Source organism: Bidens hawaiensis, unplaced genomic scaffold (genome assembly GCF_021521415.1).
Source record: "Bidens hawaiensis isolate Kalapana, Puna unplaced genomic scaffold, B.hawaiensis_p1.1 tig00014471_1, whole genome shotgun sequence".
NCBI classification, from domain to species: Eukaryota; Viridiplantae; Streptophyta; class Magnoliopsida; order Asterales; family Asteraceae; genus Bidens; species Bidens hawaiensis.
The window spans coordinates 534,208-555,951 of NW_027492261.1; the positions used below are offsets into that span (position 1 = coordinate 534,208).

At 34.5% G+C, this 21,744-nt stretch overlaps 2 pseudogenes across 2 annotated transcripts; one reads left to right on the plus strand and one right to left on the minus strand.

The window, feature by feature from the left end:
* The first annotated feature begins 1,699 nt into the window (after nucleotides 1-1,699).
* On the plus strand, nucleotides 1,700-5,645 carry LOC143546849 (2-oxoglutarate-dependent dioxygenase DAO pseudogene; annotated as a pseudogene). The gene is made up of 3 exons (XR_013137664.1): nucleotides 1,700-2,119; nucleotides 4,971-5,292; nucleotides 5,394-5,645. The product of XR_013137664.1 is annotated as a 2-oxoglutarate-dependent dioxygenase DAO pseudogene (transcript).
* A 1,405-nt stretch (nucleotides 5,646-7,050) lies between these two features.
* On the minus strand, nucleotides 7,051-12,120 carry LOC143546860 (subtilisin-like serine-protease S; annotated as a pseudogene). Its single transcript, XR_013137666.1, has 11 exons — nucleotides 11,844-12,120; nucleotides 11,678-11,769; nucleotides 11,282-11,379; nucleotides 11,038-11,196; nucleotides 9,470-9,580; nucleotides 8,817-9,375; nucleotides 8,642-8,735; nucleotides 8,310-8,556; nucleotides 8,104-8,218; nucleotides 7,789-7,975; nucleotides 7,051-7,724 (listed from the first exon to the last, which is right to left on the minus strand). The product of XR_013137666.1 is annotated as a subtilisin-like serine-protease S (transcript).
* Nucleotides 12,121-21,744: the final 9,624 nt, after the last annotated feature.

Consider the following 21,744-nt stretch of genomic DNA (forward strand, 5'->3'; position numbering starts at 1 on the left):
AATTTGCAAATTTATCATCTTTTTTGAAAGTGTGATAAAATGTTGTACGATCACCCGAAACACATCATCTTTCTTCATTACTAAAATCATTCGGATACATCTTTGAAAATGCCACTATCTTAGATATGTTAAACTTGGAAAATAAATCTAATTGATTTAAACCAAACATATTTTCTAACAAACTAGTTCACACCCACACTGAATATTTTCAAGTTCTTGAATTTGCATATCCAAAACCGTAAAAACTTAACCTCAAAGTTTTGAAATCAATGAAATTAAATATAGTTGGTAAAGAAAACCAAATATGTAGTAAGATCATGTGTTCACCAATTATATATTATATATAAATATTAAATGGTGGTATCACAACCCCTTTTTAAAATTATATTGTTTTAGGATTTATGCTTTTAACTTCACCACTAAATCAAGTTTGTTAGTGTGGTATGTTGGCTAGATTGACTTTTGCTAACTTCTTTATGGTTAAATTGCAAGTCCTTGCCTTTGGCTGCCCATTTTTTTTCCTACTTATTGTTTTAACTTTGAAATTTTGATTCTTTTTATTAAAGGTTTTTTAGTATAATAATTTGAGGATATTGAGTTTTAGATTTAGTTTCGGTATCGTAACGAATTTAAACGACATCAACTAAAAACGCAACGCCTCATCGCTGCAACACCCTTGTTGTTTATTTATTTTTGGTACCATAACAAGCCTAGCTAATAACGATATTATTATTTATGTTTACTTCTTGTATGATAATGCACCAAAATCGCTACCGACCGGCGACTCACAGCAGCAACACCTGTGTTTTCTTTTCATTTTTTTTGGTATTTTTTTGTTTTAATATATCGAAATTATTTTTTGGTTTTAAATCCAGTGTTGTGACGAACCTATATATACCGACTGAATGTTCGTCACAATGCCAGTAATTTGTCAACCGAATAAACATCGTTTTACTTATATTATTTTTTGTATCATAAGCTATGCGTTTACTAATTTATTTCTCTATCAGATACCGACTATATATGTGTTTCTTTGATCATAAGTTGTACGTGTGCTGACACTATTTTGGGCGTTTAAAGAACCATGATCTGTGTCATTTTGATTATAAGTTGTACATTTGTCATTACCATTTTGGACGTTTAAAGATTTATCTGATTGATTTAGTCTCAGTATCATAACAAACTTAACCAAAACTAACCGATTTTACGTCGCTGTGTCGCCGCGACGCGATGGACATTACCTAGTTATTCTTCAATATTCATGTTTTTTCTACCTAAGCGCCATCTCATCATCTTATCCACTCAAGCATATATTATACTATATTTTCATTCTTTTATTACAATTTTAGTATTAAAAACTTAAAAGATATAACTAAACCAACAAAATGTGACACCTCATCCTTAAATGAAGAAATCATGTGCGTGGTCGGGACCATTCTCACGACCCAAATTCATAATTATGTACCGCTGAATATACCGATTTGATCCGATCCGAACAGCCGAATCGAAACAAATTTTCTTTTATATATTGAGTGTCGACCTAAAAAATTCCGATTCCTGTAAAAAATACTTTTGGATTCGTCCCTTATTAAGGAGACATAATGGTGTTTTATAATTCTCATGCTTCTTAGGACCATGCTTTATAATATCACATGGTCTAACAAGTTCCAAGTGAAATAAAAGTTGCTTTGAAATATAATTTTAAAATAAATATTGGTCACATTTGACTCCCTCTTATAAATTACAAATTATATTATAACCTGCTAAAATTTAGCTAACACAATATGGCCAGTATCCCAGTGATCGATCTACATGATTTCCTAAACCAATCATCCAAATTGATCACCGCCGCGTGTGAAGAGTGGGGCTGTTTTCGGCTTCTCAACCACCACGAGATCCTTCCGGTGGCATTGATGTCCGAGATGAAGGCCGTGGTTAGATCACTCTTTGAGTTACCAATGGAGATCAAGCGAAGGAATGTCCATGCCATCCAAGGAATTGGATATGCAGCTCCGATGATCACAAATCCAGTGCACGAATCATTCGGCTTTTACAACATGGATACCCGTAGTGCTGTAGACGATTTTTGCTCTCAACTGGATGCTACACCTCATCAAAGGTATCTCTCTGTTTTGGATTTCACCATCACGAACGTTGACATCAAAGAACAATCCAACAACTTCTGTTTTTCGATATTACATGCCGAGAAACGCGGGCCGTTGGATTGATTAATTAACACGGTCTTCTTGAATAATGTTCGTTATATACTTATATTAATTTTTAAAGGAAAAGAAAAAAGGTTAAACAAAACAAAACACATGCAAAGATGCAAATGAAAAATCCAAATTTTCATTTTGTTTTTTTCTCGTTGTATAATTAACGATGTAGCTTTTTATTATACTTGATAATTTACTAGACTGTTCCTGAGGATTCAAGTGCCTTTGTCATTCCTAAAGAAAAATGTCCTTAGACCCTAATGAGCAACAGATTACAAACTAATTCTTTTCAAAAAAATAAAAATAAAAAAAATCCCCATTTATCATTCTCTTTTCATTGTGAGAATGGTCCCGGCCATGCACATGATTCTCAATTGGTGAGGTGCCACCATTTTTATTGGTTAGGTTTTTTCTTTTAATTTTATAACTAATATTAATAATAGTTAATTAAAAACTAGAGAATTGTGGTTATAACATAAGCTAGTCTTGTGGGTGAATGATGAAAGATATGGTGAGATAGTGAGTGACAAGAATCACGGATATAAAACGTGACCTTATAGTCATCTTCAACCACCCATCATCATCTTCCTCTGTCACTTCTCTTCAATAGACTCACTAGTGATCGAGATATAGTGGCATAGCATGTCTGGAAACCCAAAAAATTACAAACCTGACTCTTTTTTTCAACTTTAAATACTTTAATGAGACGACGCAGAGGGTCAAAAGACAAGATAGCTTCTCGCGTCAAGTACTCTGACTAACAAAAGCTATAATCAAGTAATCCGTTACTGATTAATATTGAATTTTTGTTATAATTTATCCGTCATCGAAAATTTTATAGGTAAATGTAGTAAAAAAAGGTATGGCGAACTCCCTAGTGGGATTGGTAGACCAGAGAGACGGGTAAAGCTCCTTGGAGGGGCTGTTAGTCGAGATCCTTTTTTTATTAAGGAGTTGGCGAGGCGGAGAGCATCTCGTGCGGTTGATCTTATGAAACTCTTACCTTGCCTTAGGGATCCCCAGAGCGAACTCCTCCTGCTTAGGTCTTGCATGGGGGTTGCTAAGTTGCTTTTTGGATTACGAATATGCCAGCCCCATATGATGGATGATGCGGTATCCTGTTTTGATAAGGGGCTTCGAGAAGCCATCGAAGACATTGTTGTATGTGGAGGCCCGTTCTTTGGTGATCTTCAGTGGCGATTTGCATCTTTACCGATGCGCTTGGGGGGTTTAGGCCTTCTTTCGGCTCATAATGTTGGGGTTTACGCTTTTGTAGCGTCGAGGGCTCAGTCTTGGAAGCTACATAATCACATCTTAAGGAATAGCGGAGTTGTCGATCTGGACTCAAATTACGTGCAGGCCCTGGAACGCCTAAATGACGCTCTCCCAGACTTTGACATTGGCGGTTTCTCTAATAAGGACACCGCCCCACCAAAGCCTCAAAAAACTTTGGCGAATGCCCTTTTTGGCAAAATCGCTCAGAGCCTGGGAGAAGTTTTTGGATTGTCCCCCGGACAGAATGCGGTTATTGAATGCTTACAAGGTCCTTATGCCCAAGATTTTCTGACCGTTATCCCGATTGATGGCTTGGGTCAAAGCATGTCTACGGTCGAGTATAGGGTCATTCTTAAGTACCGGCTGATGGTCCCAATGTACCCAGAATGCGAAACATGTTCGATCTGACGTAAGGCTTGCCTGGATAAATTCGGAGAGCATGTGGTTCATTGCAAGGAGATGCCTGGGTTCAAATACCGACATGATTGGGTGCGGGACGTTCTTTGGGACATCTTAAGGCGAGCTGGGATATCAGCTAAAAAGGAAGCCCCGTAAACTTCCTTACCACGGAAGGGAGATCCACTCTACGACCGGCAGATTTGCTCGTCTTTGGTTGGGTCGGGAGAAAACACGCTTGGGTTCAAATACCTGGGTTCAAATACCGACATGATTGGGTGCGGGACGTTCTTTGGGACATCTTAAGGCGAGCTGGGATATCAGCTAAAAAGGAAGCCCCGTAAACTTCCATACCACGGAAGGGAGATCCACTCTACGACCGGCAGATTTGCTCGTCTTTGGTTGGGTCGGGAGAAAACACGCTTGGGTTCAAATACCTGGGTTCAAATACCGACATGATTGGGTGCGGGACGTTCTTTGGGACATCTTAAGGCGAGCTGGGATATCAGCTAAAAAGGAAGCCCCGTAAACTTCCTTACCACGGAAGGGAGATCCACTCTACGACCGGCAGATTTGCTCGTCTTTGGTTGGGTCGGGAGAAAACACGCTTGTGTTGACCTCACAGGGGTATCTCCTTTAGCTGGTTTGAGGGATAATGGGTTTGTAGCTGGGCAAGCAATGAAAAGGGCTGAAACGAAGAAGGTGGAGAAACATGCTAAAGCCTGCGAAGAGAACCAACATGTTTTTGTCCCTCTGGCTTTTGATACCTTTGGCTCCTTGGCACCGGAAGTTATCCTTTTCCTAACCAGGGTCCAACGGGTTGTGCATAGCCATGTGTCTTTAGCAGGCTAGGGTTTGCAATTTAGAAATGGGTGACGGCGCAACTTGTTGCCCGCTTACCTGCTATGTTGATGTAATATCTATGTTTCTTTTTAAGTTAGGACAAAAAAAAAGGTATGTTAAATATAATTAAAAGATTTTTTTTTTCCTTTAATATTTAGGAAATATTGGAGATTTGGAGGAATATATAATTACTTATGTTGTAACTAATATTATGGATTTTCATTGATTTGCCATCAATAGAGATACCATCATAAGATACGTTGAAGCAGTACATGAGCTTTTTGTGGTGATAGTAAAGAAATTAGCTGAAGGTTTAAGGGTGAAAACGGAAAATACTGGAATAGAGAATTGGCCATGCATGTTCAAGCTAAACAAATACAACTTCACCCCTGAAAGTGTTGGACTCCCAGGTATCCAAACACACACAGACTCTGCTTTCCTCACAATCCTCCAAGACGATGAAGGCGTTTGTGGTTTAGAAGTCATGAACAAGTCTGGCGAGTTTATTCCTGTCGACCCGCGGCCTGAGACCCTTATTGTTAACATCGGTGACATGGCAACAGTAAGTCTTTAAACCGGCCACTTTTTAATGTACATACATGTTTTAAGCTGATAATGAAGTAGTGATATATAAATGGTACTGTTGATTTGATGATATTAAAGATATGGAGCAATGGAAGATTCTACAACGTGAAACATAGGGTGCAATGCAAAGAAACTAAGTTACGAGTGTCTATCGCATCGTTCCTTTTAGGACCAAAAGGGGCTGTGGAACCGTTACCAGAAGTTGTGGACGATGAGCATCCCCAAAAGTACGTCCCTATCACTTACGAAGATTACAGGAAACTGAAGTTCTCGACAAATTTGCATGCGGGTGAAGCTCTTGAACTCTTGTACACACCAGATTTCGTTTAGTTTTTTAGATGATTCACGAGTCAACTTAGAAAGTTTTAGCATTCATTAGTAACTCCAATTACGTTAGAAGATCGAGCATGTTTCTTTTTAAACAAACGTAAAAATGTAAATGTTTTGATTTTATTGTATTGTCTTCAGTTGTGGTTGCGATGACCTTTATTATAAGTTGGAACATGTAAATCCAATATAAGTCGCACACCGAAAACTAGTGTGTGAAAAGTTGGTACCAGAAACATGGTTTAAAAGAATTATATAGGCTTTCTTTATTCAAACACCCAGTTTGCTATTTGGACACCCTAGTCCACCAATACGAGTCGTATAACTCATACTACTCGTATAGGTGTCAGCTTTTTGTCAGTATTCGTTGACCAGTTAATACGAGAAGGCCTATACGAGCAGAGGCCTATACGAGTAATATGAGTTATACGAGAAAATTTAAAAAAAAAAACAAAAAACCAATAGTATATATTTTTCATTACGGTTTCATAAAAAAACAACCTAATTATACACATATGTATATTTTATTTAATCTTGATATGCGTAATGTACACATATGTATATTATCATTTATCTTAATTGTACATATGTGTATAAATAGTAACATATATTAAATTAAAAATTAAGTATTATACATATATGTATAGGTTTGCCAAACCGATATTTTTTAACTTCATTTTTATAAAAAAAGTTTTTTACACAACGCAAATAATAACCAAGTAAGCTTATATAAAAATTAATTGTTTAAACCAAACAAAAACACAATTTTACTTAAGGTCCAAAAAAAATTTCGCCCAGGGCCCAATAATTTTTTTTACAGCTTTTGGAGACGGCCCTAGGTGTATAAAGATCCAAAACGACTCGTATATTCGTCTAGAGGGTGTATGGGCAGTATACGAGTAGTATAGGCTATACTACTCGTATAAGTATCAGCATCGTCTCGTATAAGTCATACGATTCGTTTAAGAATCTGGTCAAACACCTTTTCCAAAAAGCTGGTGATGTCAGAGTACGAAACTCCATACGACTCGTATAAGCTATACGAGTCGTATAAAGGGTGTCTGAATTTTGAAGGTGGGTGTCTTATTAGCATGACCCATTATATATTGTTTCTTAATTCCTATACTTAAAAACTAAAATCCTGAGGATGAATAGAAAAACTAAGTGGAAGCCAGATAATCTATTCTCTATGACAAGTTGAAATATATTATGTCAAATGTGTCTTATAAATTATAAATTTTTTTTTTCAAAGTTCGAGTATTTTTGGTGGCAAGTTGACCCATCAACAGGTTAACTTTTTTAGAGGTAGGCCCCACTCCGCTATCACCATAACACTTTTATTTCTGCTTGAATTTGCAACAAGAAAATAGTTTTCTATTTGATAAAAACTCCTACTAATGCTAATTTACAATGCTCTTTCAATCTTCATAATTATATACCATGTTCAAAATAAGTGCACAAAACATGATAAACAAAAAAACATGTGTATATCTTTCCTTTGACCCCTCATTATACATCTCCACCAAACTTAGAAGCCGCAACTCGAACAACTAAAGGCGTAGTAACTCGCGAACTCCTATGTTTCCATTGCAAGTAACCGAACACATAACCGTGAGTCGGTACAGAACCCTTAAACGTAACAGTAAAGTTGACTTTTTGACCATACCGGTCAAACGCTATTCTTCTAGGGTGCACGCTGACTTCAATCCCGTGTGGAGTTGTCACCACCGCTCTGTAAGTAATCCGCTGGCTCTGCTTTCTAACATTAGTCAGAGTTCTAGAAACCGAGAAAGTTGACTTTAGGTTCGGTACCAGAATCGCAGGATAGTTAAGACCTGAAGGCAATGAAAACGGTTGGTTGTTACAAGTACTGTTGTCTTGGGTTATTGGGTGAAGCATTTTCTCGGTATAACTGATCGAGCAAAGAAACGATTTGTAGTCCGTCGGGTTTGCATCATACACAAGACCCGGGTCAAGAACCGTTGTCGGGTCAATAAATCCCGACCCATAGTCAAAGGCCGTTCCCCCTTCTTCCATCTGGATCGACTCTCATCGGTTTCCCGTTTTTGTCAAAAACCGTAGCTGCATTATTATTATTTACATCAAATTCATGTATACTAACTAATAAATTTAATTTACAATTTACCAGTTGTCATGATTGCAGATTTGATTGCAGACGGGGACCACGTGGGATGAACGGCTTTGATCAATGCTACAATCCCGGTCACGTGCGGGCAAGCCATTGAAGTCCCGGAAAGAACATTAAAATTCATTTTTCCAACTGCAGGTGACCATGCTGCAAGGATATTCAATCCTGGAGCTGCAATATCAGGCTATAAAAACGATAAATTAGTTGATAAGTACAGGGACACAATTGTAATTGTTGCAAAGTATATAATAAGTAAAGGGGTTGTAAATTTATAATTATTAATAGAATAAGGTCTTTGTTGTTATCTTTTACCTTCAGAATTTCTGGGGTCAAAGCGTTAGGACCTTTAGAAGAAAATGATGCTACTCGAGGGGCGGGTTGTGCTCCTAATTTGGCATTCGAAGCGAAAATCCTTAATGTCGCATTGCTATTTATAAAAAAAAAATAAAAACCCATGTCAACACTAAATATAATTAAATAACTAATTAAATATGTATAACTAGAAAGCGCACACGAACCGTGCATTACTAGTAATATAGGATAGAATCCGGTTTCCCATTCTTTTTCCAACAATTGCAGCTGGGATCACAAATGGAATCGCCACATCCTTGTCGGTATCGTCAATTAATATCATTCCGACTCCGCCTGCTGCTTTGACTACCTCGCTTTTTGCCAGCTTTGACTCGGTTGACCGCTCTGCGTGTCGGCATAACAACACCTTACCTCTAGTCTTTGTGTAGTTTAATGAGCCTTCTAAGCAATAACCGCACACAAAAAAATAAAAAGTTAACACAACTTTTCACAATAAAAGTGTTTATTTGCACATAATAAACAAAAGTACCTTATCACCTGGATTGATATGGAGTAAAATAACCCCTATTTGCTATTGAAGCTGATATTATTCTTGCTGGGCCCATCATTTGATGCATACTTAGGCTTTCTCCCTATTAAATCCAAAAAAAACAAAAAAATTGTAGTGTGACATTTTTCTTAATTAAAAATAATATAAAATAACATTAGATTACCTTCACTTTAACGCCATTTCCCATAATAATTTTGGAAGTAAACTCTCTATCTGTTGAACTAGCTGCAACTGTAATAAGCCAAGGGGCCAGATTTGTAGCCGAGCCTTTGGTCCCTCCGTTACCAACCAAAGACACAACGGTTATGCCATTGCTAACCGCGTGGTACGAGCCGATGGAAATGGCGTCACTGAAGTAATCACCCTGAGGAGCATCGGGTCCGAGAGATAGCGACATGATGTGGACACCGTCTCGGACCGCATCATCAAATGCAGCTAATATATCTGCATCATAACAACCTGAATCCCAACATGTTTTGTACACTGCAATCCTAGCCATTGGTGCACCGCCCCGGGCTCCACCGCTTGCCAGCCCGTTGTAACTCATGTTCTGCACGTAGCGGCCCGCGGCGGTGGATGCAGTGTGGCTTCCGTGACCGATGCTGTCTCGCGGTGACCTAAAAGATACTTTCTTTTTTGGATCATCATCGGTTGCAAAGTCTAATTATAATGCTCTTCAGCTTCGTAGCCACTGTGATAATATCTTGCTCCTATAACTTTCCCGTTTGAAAATCAACGTGTCGGGATATAATTGAGACGATTAATAAGAGAAATTGTTTTGTTATTAATTAAATATGGAAATGATTTAAGAAAACCTGTTGCAATTTGAAGTGTTAAATACCTCCCCTGTTTGGCATATTACTTTCCATCCAGCCGGCACCGATGGCATTCCAGTGTCGTGAAAACTTGGGGAATCCGGCCAAATTCCTATGTTATTGAAGAAATGTGTATCGACTCACTGGTAGACGATCAACTTTCCTCGGGTATGATTATGCTATTTCACCGATGGTTCTCTAGAATCTGGATTCTTCCACCTACAAAATGAACAGCACCGTAAACTTACCCCTCAGAAAGGGACAGAGGGGTCCTCTTTGGGGTAACCCTCCGGTGTGAGAATAAGAGATTGTAGGAGAAGATAATAATCTGAGAGTAAGGAATTGGAATGTATTTTCTAGCTTGTATTGCTTAATATTGCTTAGTATTGCGTAATATGGCGTACCTCTCCTTGTGGAGTTGATGTGGTATTTATAGTGCTAGGGTTTCCAATTATTGGGCTCAGACCCAATTAGGGCCTTTTTGGCCTCCTCCTATTGCTTTGCGCCACGTGTCCTTAGGACACCTGGTGCTTTTTCATTGATTATTCTCTGACCCAGGTATTTTACCTGACCCATGTGCAATCACGTGGTAGCACATGGGTTTTGCTGAGTTGTCCACCTTTCATTGGTAGCTGTCAACATCAGCATATTCTTATTCCTTAAAGGATACCTTCTGGAAGGTTGTCTGACGTGCACAATCAAGGTTGTCCTTATCCTGATTTGGATAAGGACGAGGTTGATTATGTGCATTTGTGATATGCGCTTATCCTGAGGATGCGCGAGGTCTTCTCTTTATTCTCACGCGCAGATGTTTCATGCGCAGATGTGATATGCACAAGCATATGTAATATACGCCACGCGCGGATGCGCCACGCGCGGATGCGCCACGCGCAGATGTGATATGCGTGAGCATGTGATATGCGCCACGCGCGGATGCACCACGCGCAGATGTGATATGCGTGAGCATATATGGTGCGTGAGCATGTGATACGCGTGAGTATATGTGATGCGTGAGCATATGTGATGCATGAGCATGTGATATGCGCCATGCGCATAGGTTTTGGCTTTGTGCCTTCATAATATCTTGATTTCAAGCCTCTTGTCTATGTCTTGTGGGTTGACCCGCCTCGCTCGGTGCTGAGGCGGGTACATACCTCTTCAGTTATGTTAACATTAATGTTTATCATAAATCCCATAATCTTAATTACAAAATAATGCATCAGAACAAATCATTTGGTTCATAAAGTGATGGATTATGATTTTAGTAGGGTCATATAATCTTAATTACAAAATAGTGCTGTCTGAATAATGCTACCAGCTTGCCTGCCACATCTTACGGGCTGTATGATGTCAAATTAACTCTCGTTTGCAGACCCGTATGATGTAACGAAAAATAGTCACACGAGGCCGCATGATCTGCCATATTTTCTCATGATAATAAGGCCCGTGTCACACGTCACTGGTGTCTAGATAATATGTTAGTGTCTACCTTTTATTAACTTTATACTGTGTGAAAAGTGGTGTTTATTTCAAATCTGAAGTCAAAATCCAAATGAAATGAAACAATACCTGTATCAATGAAACTAATAATAACATTAACTTGATTCTTGGTCGAAAACCCCGGGATTTCCATGGTTGTTTCCTCAGCCAAACCAATAAAATCCCACGAATGTGTCGTGTGAAGTCGCCTCCTAGTATTCTCGAACACCGAAACCACCCCGTCCATCTCTGCAATCACAAATTCACCAAATACCACAAAATAATTAACTATTTGTTTACACATTAATATGCACATGTATATATAGACCCTCACTGGCAATATGACGAGCTTGATCTTCAGTTAACTTAGCTGCAAACCCCTTAAACCCATGTTTATAACTATACAAGTGAGCAGCCTGTGCTTCTTCAACACTATAAACAAAAAGCACCGAATTAAAAACGGCTAAAACCAGTGTTGTAGAAATCGTTAGTCGCTAGTCGAGTAGTGAGGTACTGACCAGCGATTAATCGGGATTAATGGGATTGGAATTTATATGTAATTTTTCAAATATACATATATATACAAACTTTACATGTAATTTTTTAGACCGATTTTGACCAATCTGTCATACAGACGGGCATTTAATCGGGTATTAATCGACGCATAGGCGGTTTTTTTTACAAGAATGGCAAAAGCTATAAACTTTAAGGAATTTAACAATTTTTAAACCTTTCATGAACTTCAGAAAGAATTCGATGATTCCGGTTCACAATCTCAGTCGGGTCTTCACTATCAGTGCTACCCATATACACAACATACACCTTCACAAACCAAACACCATTAACAACAAACAAATCAAACCCATAACATTATATTCTATTATATGACTACTGACCTTAGCATAACTGAAGACAGCAAACATAGACAATAATAATAATAATAAAAGAGAGGAGACAAAGAGGGTGTTAGAAGAAGAAGAGAAAGCCATTGGTGTAACAAGAGGATGTTTGGAGTGAATTTATTTAAGAGGGAGAGTGGTCACAGGTATACCGTGAGTGGGTGTACATAAAGTTAGTTGCAGTGTATATGTAATGGTAATGGTAATGGTAATGGAACGGTGGGGTGATAGGGTAATGACACAATGAAGAAGATGCCAAAGTACTTGAATTAATTATTATTAAATATATAAAGGGGTAATCTCTTCTCTTCATTTATTTATAACATTAATTGGAGTAATTAAATTGGTGTTTAAGTTAGGTGTTGGGGTTTATTGTTTGAGTCGAACTGAAAAACTGGAAAACGAAAGAACTGAAATCGAATTAGATTCGAATAACGTATTTGAATTTGGGTTATCTGAATCGGGCCGTTATTGTTTGAACGGAATTTCGATTTCGTTTTTCAAATCTTGCGTTGTAACGGTTGAATTAACCTGATTTTGAATAATATGTTTTTATATATTTTATTTCAATTTCTTTTTATGATATTTGTGTTAATTGCGTTTATTTGAATAAACCCAAATTTGAATATGTTTATTCGAATCGATTCAGATATGAACTGAATTTGAATTTTTGTTTTTTTCTCTAGATTTTAAATTCAAATAACCTGAAAAATCAAAAATCGACATAATAAAGATGTTCTATGAGACTTTTTATTTACTGGCACCTAATACTTATTTTAACTACTTATTTCATTTCTTTTCTAACTTTTTGTCATATTAATCAAGCATTTGCGCATGGACATTGCATGAATTTTTACCTAAATTTTATTTGGAATATGATTGGGCATTTAATTTAAATCTTTTATTTGAGGGAATAGTTATCAGTTCACAAAATTCATAAAACATGAGATGATGAAAACATGGATCTTAGATAACACGTTACAGAAATAATGGAAGGAGTATATTGTGGTGGTGATTTTTTAATCACTTAATTTTCATATCGTGATTCAAGGGATGAACTCCATAGGTTATAATGCTAAAAATATATTGTTATAATCTAATAAAAGCAAATTAATAAATTAGATTAGAATAAACAATAAAATGAAAATACAAATCGGGGTTTCGAATCCCGAAAACAAGCAAGCCGTGGCTGTCCTCCACTTGACCCGTCAACTAAGGAGATGAGATCTCAAATGTCAGAAAGAGGCATCCACAATGAATGAAGGAATTTCTATAAATGTTTTAAAATTAATATACAAAATAGAAAGCATTTAATTAAAGTTTGTTTTCAGTTGAGAGATGTTCGTGACTGATAAATCAAATTTGACACGAACCTAAAAACTTGTAAGGGAACCTTAAAAACGTCTCACACGTCAACTTAATACGATACACTAATTCGTGTTTGATGAATCAAATTTGACATGAACCTAAAAATTTCTAAAGGAGCCTTGAAAACGTCTCATACATCAACTTAACACGACAGACTAATTCATGTTTGTGTCATGCTTGCTTGTTGATTTTCTAAAACTAACAACTTACATAAAAAAAGGAAAAAAAAAATATGTGAATGATGTCAAAAGTATAAAACCTTCTCTTTTCATTTTAATTTCAACATAACCGGTTTGATTTATTATAGCTTAAATTTTTTTTTTGCAAAAATTATGAAATAAACTGCTTAATTAGTGACCTTGTCAGATTGACACAAACCATGTCAGATTTGCAAATTTTGTTCATCAATTTGGCCTTTAACCAACCTAAACCCTCCTCTTAGTGTAAGCTAAACTCATAAATTTGGTCGTGAAAAAAATTCATACTTATACCTGTAACAAACTATGCATATCCTTGTGTTGGTAGACTTGCGAGCATTCTTAAATGTGAGCATGCTAACTTTCCGTTCACATGTCTTTGGGGTTCCAATTGGAGCAAATACGAAGTTCTGTAAGTCATTGAGTTCGGTTTAGGACAAATTTTGATGTAAGTTGATCATGTGAAAGCACAAAACCTCTATTTTGGAGATAGACTCACTCTTGTAATGCATGTGCTCGAGTGTTTGTCTCTTTATTATTTTTCTTTTTTCTCTCAAATAACTTATGATGCTATAGAATCTTGAGAAGAGAATTTTTTTTGGGATTCGAATACAAAAAAGAAATAATTTGATGACTTGGAGTTCTTTAATTCTTTCAAAATAAAACAGGTTTTGGTATCAGAAATCTAAGTTATCTAAATTTAGTCATTTTTACTAAGTGATAGTGGATGTTTAAGAGAGATAGTCATATCCTTTGACCTTACGGCATCTAACAATACTATTAAAACATTATAATTATCCGCATGGTAATCAACTAGGATGCCTACCTACGCATCTAACTCACCATGTTTCCATATTGATTTTTCACATATTTATCTTTTATTTTATTCAACATAAATTACAAAACATTAAACCCAGTCCAAAGAGTCATAATCCACACCCAATTCCTAAACTCATTATTATCTCAAATAACCTCAAAAACATATGAACTCTAATTTTCTGCCGCTCATATCCGACATTTACAATATCTAACAACAATTGATTAATCTACTTTGAATTCCTTCAGTTCAATGTTCATGGATTTCTTCAATACCGTCGTGTTCGTTCAATTGATTGTTCATCAGAGGCGATTCAATAAGGATTTGTTCGTTCAATTAATGGTTGATCAGACAAGATTGAATATCGAATTGTTTTCCGGTCAATATATTCAAGGTAATTTCCCGTCACATGTTGCACAAAAAATTACGTATTTCTGATCATTTTTCAGGCCAATTTCTGATTCTTTTGTTTCCTAAATCTGAACAAGGTAATTTCACGTCATATGTTGCACAAAAAATTACCTATTTCTGATTATATTTCCGGCAAATTTCTGATTCTTTTGTATCCTAAATCTGAAACTTCGATTTCTCTTTTTTTTAATTATAATTTATTTAATAAATTTGTTTTAAAATTATTTAATTCATATATAATATTGGCCTTTAATTACATTTAATTGTCATATAGATAATTGTAATGTTTTAATAGTATTTTTAGATGTCCAATGGTCAAAAGATATTACTATCTCTCTTAAACATCAACCATCACTTAGTAAAAATGACTAAATTCAGATAACTAATATTTCTGATACTAAAACCTGTCTTATTTTGAAAGAATTGAAGAACTCCAAGTCATCAAATTATTTCCTTTTTGTATTCGAATCCCAAAAAAATTTCAAATAATAGTTGCAAGTCTAATTTTTATTTTAATCAATATGGAAAGAATTAAAGTACTCCGGAATTTTATTTTTTTAATCAATTTTTATAATAATTGCAAATCTAATTTATTGTTTGACTGTAAATTAAATGTAATCAGTTATAATTAGAAGTTTAAATCTTTTGTAATTTTGTTGATATACATAATAAATTTTTACATAATTTGAAATTCAAGTTATATTAAAAGCTTTGACTATAAAAACGATAATCAAAGAAATATTATTTATGCTGTTATTCATATTATTTATTTTTTGCTTAATTCTCAGAGATTTTAATTATATGATTCCGGAATATTCACTATATATTTATGAAATTATAAACTTATTTATTAAAAACCTTATACATGAAAACTGTTAAACTTATTATACAAGGCACATTATAATTGTTTGTTTTATTTTTGGAGGTTACAAACATACAATCCGGAATATTCTATTTATATTTTATATATAGGCTTTATAATATATAATGTGTATAATTAAAATGTTTCTAAACATATAAATTTTAACAAACATAATTATCTTCACATCTTACTATATAATCTCCACCCACATAAGCATTCTCCATAATCATATGACTCTTATTCCATTCAAATCTTCTACAATGTAAGTTCCTAAACTCTTAATTATGTTTTTTATATTTCAAATTATTATTTGACTTAACTCTTTTATAATTTTATTGGAAGCTGATTACAATAGAAGTTGAAAGTTTTACCATGTTGAATGAAAACAACAATGTAAAACCTTCTAATGAATGTAAAATTATTTATTCTTATAAATATAATACTATCAATTTATTATTATTATTATTATTATTATTATTATTATTATTATTATTGTCGCTATATATATTTGTATACAATTTTCACGCGTATGATACACAGGTTACTAGCCACTGAAAGATATTGAAATTTTACATTATTGTTTGAGTCTTCGTTTCCAATTCTTCCAACGTTATAAAAAACACATTTTTAATATGTGACAGCATTTTGTTCTAAAAATCATTTTTATACACATAAAATGCATAATAATATCGGTATGAATGTTTTGTTTTAAAATAAATCAAACACCAAGGTTTTGTTTGCAAATTATAATTTATAATTAATAGTGTATATCAAAAATGTATTATAAATGTCATAAATAAAAATCATTATACAATATATCTCAATTTACGTATTACATGTAATATTTTTTTACATTTATTAGAACTTTCATCTGTGTGTAACACGGGATTTCATTATTAAACATGCTATTATTTTAATGGTATATTTAATTTGAATGATATTGTGTTTTTTTTTTAATTTTCAGGTGGTGAAACAAAATGAGTTTCTTTTGTTTGAATATTTGAAGAAGTTGATGGTGGTTTAATATGAAAAAACATGTTTAGATATTTTGTTGATGTTTTTTTGGTAGTTTGATGTACACTAACTTAGTGTAACTTAAAACTTTTAATATCTAGATATTGTAAATGGTTAACGTTTTGGTCCGAAAGTTGAAGAAATTTTGTGTTGCTTGAATTTACTGTTTAAATTTATTATGTTTGTTAACATATTTTTCCACCCGTGTGTAACACGGGCCTATACCCTAGTGTTGCATCAAAGCGATACGCAACCTACCTTAGATAGTATTATTGACTACTTTGATGAGTTTGGTTTTTCTTTAGAAGGTTTCTTGCAAAAAGGATGCTTGGTTACGGGAACAAAACTTCATTTTAAAACGACAAATGGCTAGAAATGTTGTTCTTAAAGAAAATACCCAGTACCCACATATCTACTCTCTTTGAACCCAACAAGAAAAGTATGGTCTCTCAAAGGTGTCCAACAAGGAATAAGAAAAGTAGGTGATTCTATCATGGAAGTGAAAAGAGGAATGCGAGAAAGGGAATCAAATCTGAAGAATTTGAAACTTGAAATTGAACATGGATTCAGATTTGAAACTTGAAATTGAAAATGGAAGGGCTTATTGTCACACCCTAAAATTGGCGAATGTTACGCTTATACCCTCATATCACATGGATAGTTGGAACTAGATTGAAGATTATTCTGGGTCTTTTTTAGTCAATTATTTGCGGATATTTAGTTGAGAGATAATCATGGGTGCATTTACAAGCTTTTAAACGGGTCATTTAGGTGCCTTAGAATGTCGTTTGGTTTGTATGGCGTTTGTTAATTAACAAGATCCCTTGTATAGAAACCTAAGGAGTGTAGATGTAGCGATTCATAACACTACATGTCTTGTTTGCAAAATAGGTTAATAAGGATATAAATTAAGTTTTTTTCTCTAGTTTTTTCTAGACGACACTATGGAACACTTAGGTTTGAAATTTCACACATTTGTTTTATAAAGTCTCATATTTTTATTTTTCGAATATAATTTAAGTATAAAATCATTAAAGTGGTTATTACCTTTTATTCCAACTTAGATAATTTTTATATATACCTTTTTTTAATCTTTCATTCACTTTTCTTTCTAAAAATTTGTGTTCTTTTGTGGTAATTAGAATCTGTGCCACATGTTTGTCACTAAACCCCAAAAGATTACTCTCATCAACTTCACTCGTGACTGTGCATACTTACATTTCTTATTATAAAAAATTCTCTAAGTCATAGGGTTGGTAAAACAGATTTAGAAAATGCACTCTCTGTTCATTGCTTTATAGTCTAGTGGCATCATGATGGTGGGATAAGACTTAGGGACCATAAGGTCCTGGGTTCGAATCCCACAAGGGAGTTTTCCCAAGATTTATTGGGTTTCTTCCTAAATTGGTGGTTGGGCATTATTGCCTAGTGGAGATGGATATGATCGCGTGGTTCTGCTGGTGACACGATGATACTCCAGTGGTCTGTGAGTGATCCTAATTTGCCGTTCAAAAAAAAAGAAAAAAGAAAATGCACCCTCTCTTTTATATAAATGTAATATTTAATATATGCTTTTATAACTACTCAAATATCTAAAAGTAAGACTAATTTATTTGGATTTTTCACTTTTGACACACCATTCTCACCTACATGTAAATCGAGTTAGACGGCGTCAAGTAAAAGTAATGCGAGTAGGGTTGGTAATTAGACACTTGATTAAGATATTGTTGTCTTTACACCTAAATATTTTAGAATAGAATTCGATTATTTGAAATGTTTAAATAATTATAAGCTGTTTTGAGCTAAAGTATATCATTTTTAATGAGTTTAACAAATTTTATTGATGAAAACTCAAATAAAAGTATCTAGGAAATGAATGGGAAAAGGTGAATTATTTACGTGGCCTGTGTGGCCCATATGGGAAGCTTTAGTCGGGTTATGCATCGATGAAAGTGTGCAGTGATAACTGATAAGATATCTTTTAAATTTTTACTATAATAAACATTTTAAAAGATACACTATGATATATATAACATCATATTGATATCTTTAACATTAGGAAACACTCTATTATTTATACATATACAAACGGGAAAAAAACCCACAGATATAATTAAAAGTAACAAATTTAAAAATATGAGCCGATGAGGCATATTAAAAAACGATAAAACCTTTTATATTACATTTTTTGATAATCACACACATTTAGCTTGAAAAGTTGTCAAAAACATTTGAGTAATCTTGAAATTTTATAATAAAACTATAATATGCACCTTCAATTTTCCCGTCTCACATAAATCAGTATCTCCTTTCTCACATTCCACCAAGCATATCATCTTTATTAGAACTTAAATTAGGCTTAATGGAAAAGAATTGATTCAGTAGGTAAGTGGGTTGAGGGAACATGTTAATTTAATAAGCAAATGGGTTTGGAATATATTTTTTGGAGGGTCGAGAGGTTAATCGTAAATGGTATGAAACCTGGATTTTTTAATGGAGACTCAAGTTCGATTCTCACATATAACATTTTGGGAGGGTATGGGTGGGTCAATGAAGATCAGGGTCATTGTGATCTCCGGTTCGATCCTAAGGACGTCCGGGTTTTACCATAAGTGGGCCTTCAGGCGGGTGGTTTTCCCCAAAAATGAAGATAACTTGGAGGCACTTAAGGGCTACATACGGCTGGGTTGGGCCAACTGATGGTGGTCTTTTGTCATTGGATCACTCCGTACGGAGTACCTAGGCAATTTTCTGTTTGTTGGTCGTTAAAAGAAAATCGCAAGTGGACATAGCTAGGAGGCTTGACAAAGGCATCCGATTTGTTAAATTGTGATAGCCAACTTCGTTATATGTATTAACGCTAATTTAAAAGTATATAACGTCACTCATTTTTTGATACAAATATAACAACACATCAACGTTTTTTATAACACTAGTCTCTCTAAAGAGGTTGACCCCTACTCTGGCTATGAGGTCCTTAGGAAATTGGTTATATGTGATAAGTGTCCTAAGCAATCAAATACAGATGTCGGCCCACTTTTTATGATGAGAACCCAACTCCTACTATAGTAGATGATAACTCAATACAGTCCACCCCACCGGGCCCACCTGCACACCCGTTAAAGAAAAATCAATACTATATAAAATAGTATAATTATTCCATGTGATATTGATTATTGCTTCATAAGAAATAGTTATCCAAAACTAAATTAAAGAAAAATCAATACTATATAAAAAAAAATTCTAGAAAACTAAACTTGAAAAGGCTAGTGATAATGTGCACTTCTTTAATAAAATGATCTTATATCGAAGTACTTTATAAGTATTAAGCCGTTCATGCATTAATATTAATAACACTACTTAAAAAACACAAAATACCTAAGGGCCGTTAATATTATGATATCAATGTATGTAAAATGATGCTTCTTGTTGGCGGTTTAAACAATATTAGAGAGTTATGTGTTATCCTAATGGCGTAATTTACCCCCGCTCAATATTCCATCTATTAGAGAATTACTCATGCTACATAAACAGGTCCATGGCACCAAAGAAAAGAAGAAAGAGACTCAAGCAGTTATACTCAATGTTTTAAAAACCGGTATTTTATGCATACCGGATTCGACTAAAAAACGATACAACCGGTTGAACCGGGTTGTACCGGGAGATTCAACCGGGTTGTATAGTTTATGCTATAGATTCATATAAATGCAACTTTAGCTAAAAAAACAAAAAAAATACATGATTCCATATAAAATATCATCCAAAAGTTAATCCACATATTCAAAACACAATATCAAAGCACTTGATTTTAAAACAAAGTTTTTTTAAATAAAGGCGTGCAATAGGTTTATGCCATCGAAGTATTGTATGCATCGACTTCACGATCGCTTAGAAGACGATATTCACCATGTGTAATCAATTAACTACTATATTAAGATGATAAATAAAATCAAATATAATCAACTATGAATCTCAATAGATGCAAGATTATTAAAATAACCCATTTTAAACCATTAACACACATCATAAATAATAATAATAATAATAATAATAATAATAATAATAATAATAATAATAATCATCATCATCATCATCATCATCTTTGTGACATGGATGCAATCATGGTCAAATGAAGGATCATGGTCAACAAGTTTCTTACCAGAATGAACCGTCCGGTGGTGAGGCTATTCCTTTGAGTGGTGAGAAATCAAAGTGAAATATCGTTCTGTAATGTTATGCTAGGTTAATGGTGATTGTAAAAAAAAATGGGCCTGAAATACATAAAAATCCTATGGGCCTTTAAACTGGTTTAACGGTATGAACCGGTTTTTTTATGAAAACCGGCCGGTTTGATGATCCTTAAAACCGCTCGAATATACCGGGTACAAAATACTAGCCTGTTAACCGAAATCCGGTTCAACCGGACGGTTTAAACCGGTTTTTAAAACATTGGTTATACTTACCAGTTACCACCTTGTGGTGTATTTGGCGAACCCGAAACCATAAAGTATTCAATAATCAACTTGTTTCTACACAAATCAATTGGAGATATCAAGATATCCTTTATGTGGGTGAAGAATAAATCACGAAAGAAACCTATTATTTGGAGTGAAATAATTGGTTTTATTTTTCATTATGCTAATCATTCTTAGTTAATCCATGTTTTGGGTGCAAGTAAGGTTTAACGGTACTCTTGTTTCATACAGTTTACTATTCACTAGCTAGATTCGATTATCTTTGTTTATAATATACAATCGTTGAAAAAAAAATGTGTTAGCCTCATAAACACGCACCCTAGTCAAGGTGACGACTACCAAAAGGAAAAATTTTCACCCCCAAAGATAATTTATAAATGCAATTTATTTACAACTAATATTGGTCCAAGACTTGTTTACAATGATTTTATGACACGAGGGGACCATGGACCTAGTTAGACGGTTATGTCTCTTTAAAGTTTAAGCTATTTGTGTGTGAACTTCGTTATCGAAGCGAATCAGATTTCAATTTTATGTTCCTTTAAAATTTAGCATGCTTTATAATTTATTTATTATTATAATGTTATACCCATACTGAAATAGTCTTTATATTATCTATGATGTCATCTTGTTCTTAAATCCATCCTGATTAATGAACCACGACTGATTCGATGTCTTGTTTTATTCTAAAAGCATTTCTTGTTTGGTGTAAAAATAAATAATGAAAAGAAATTGGTCACTTGTAACACATATT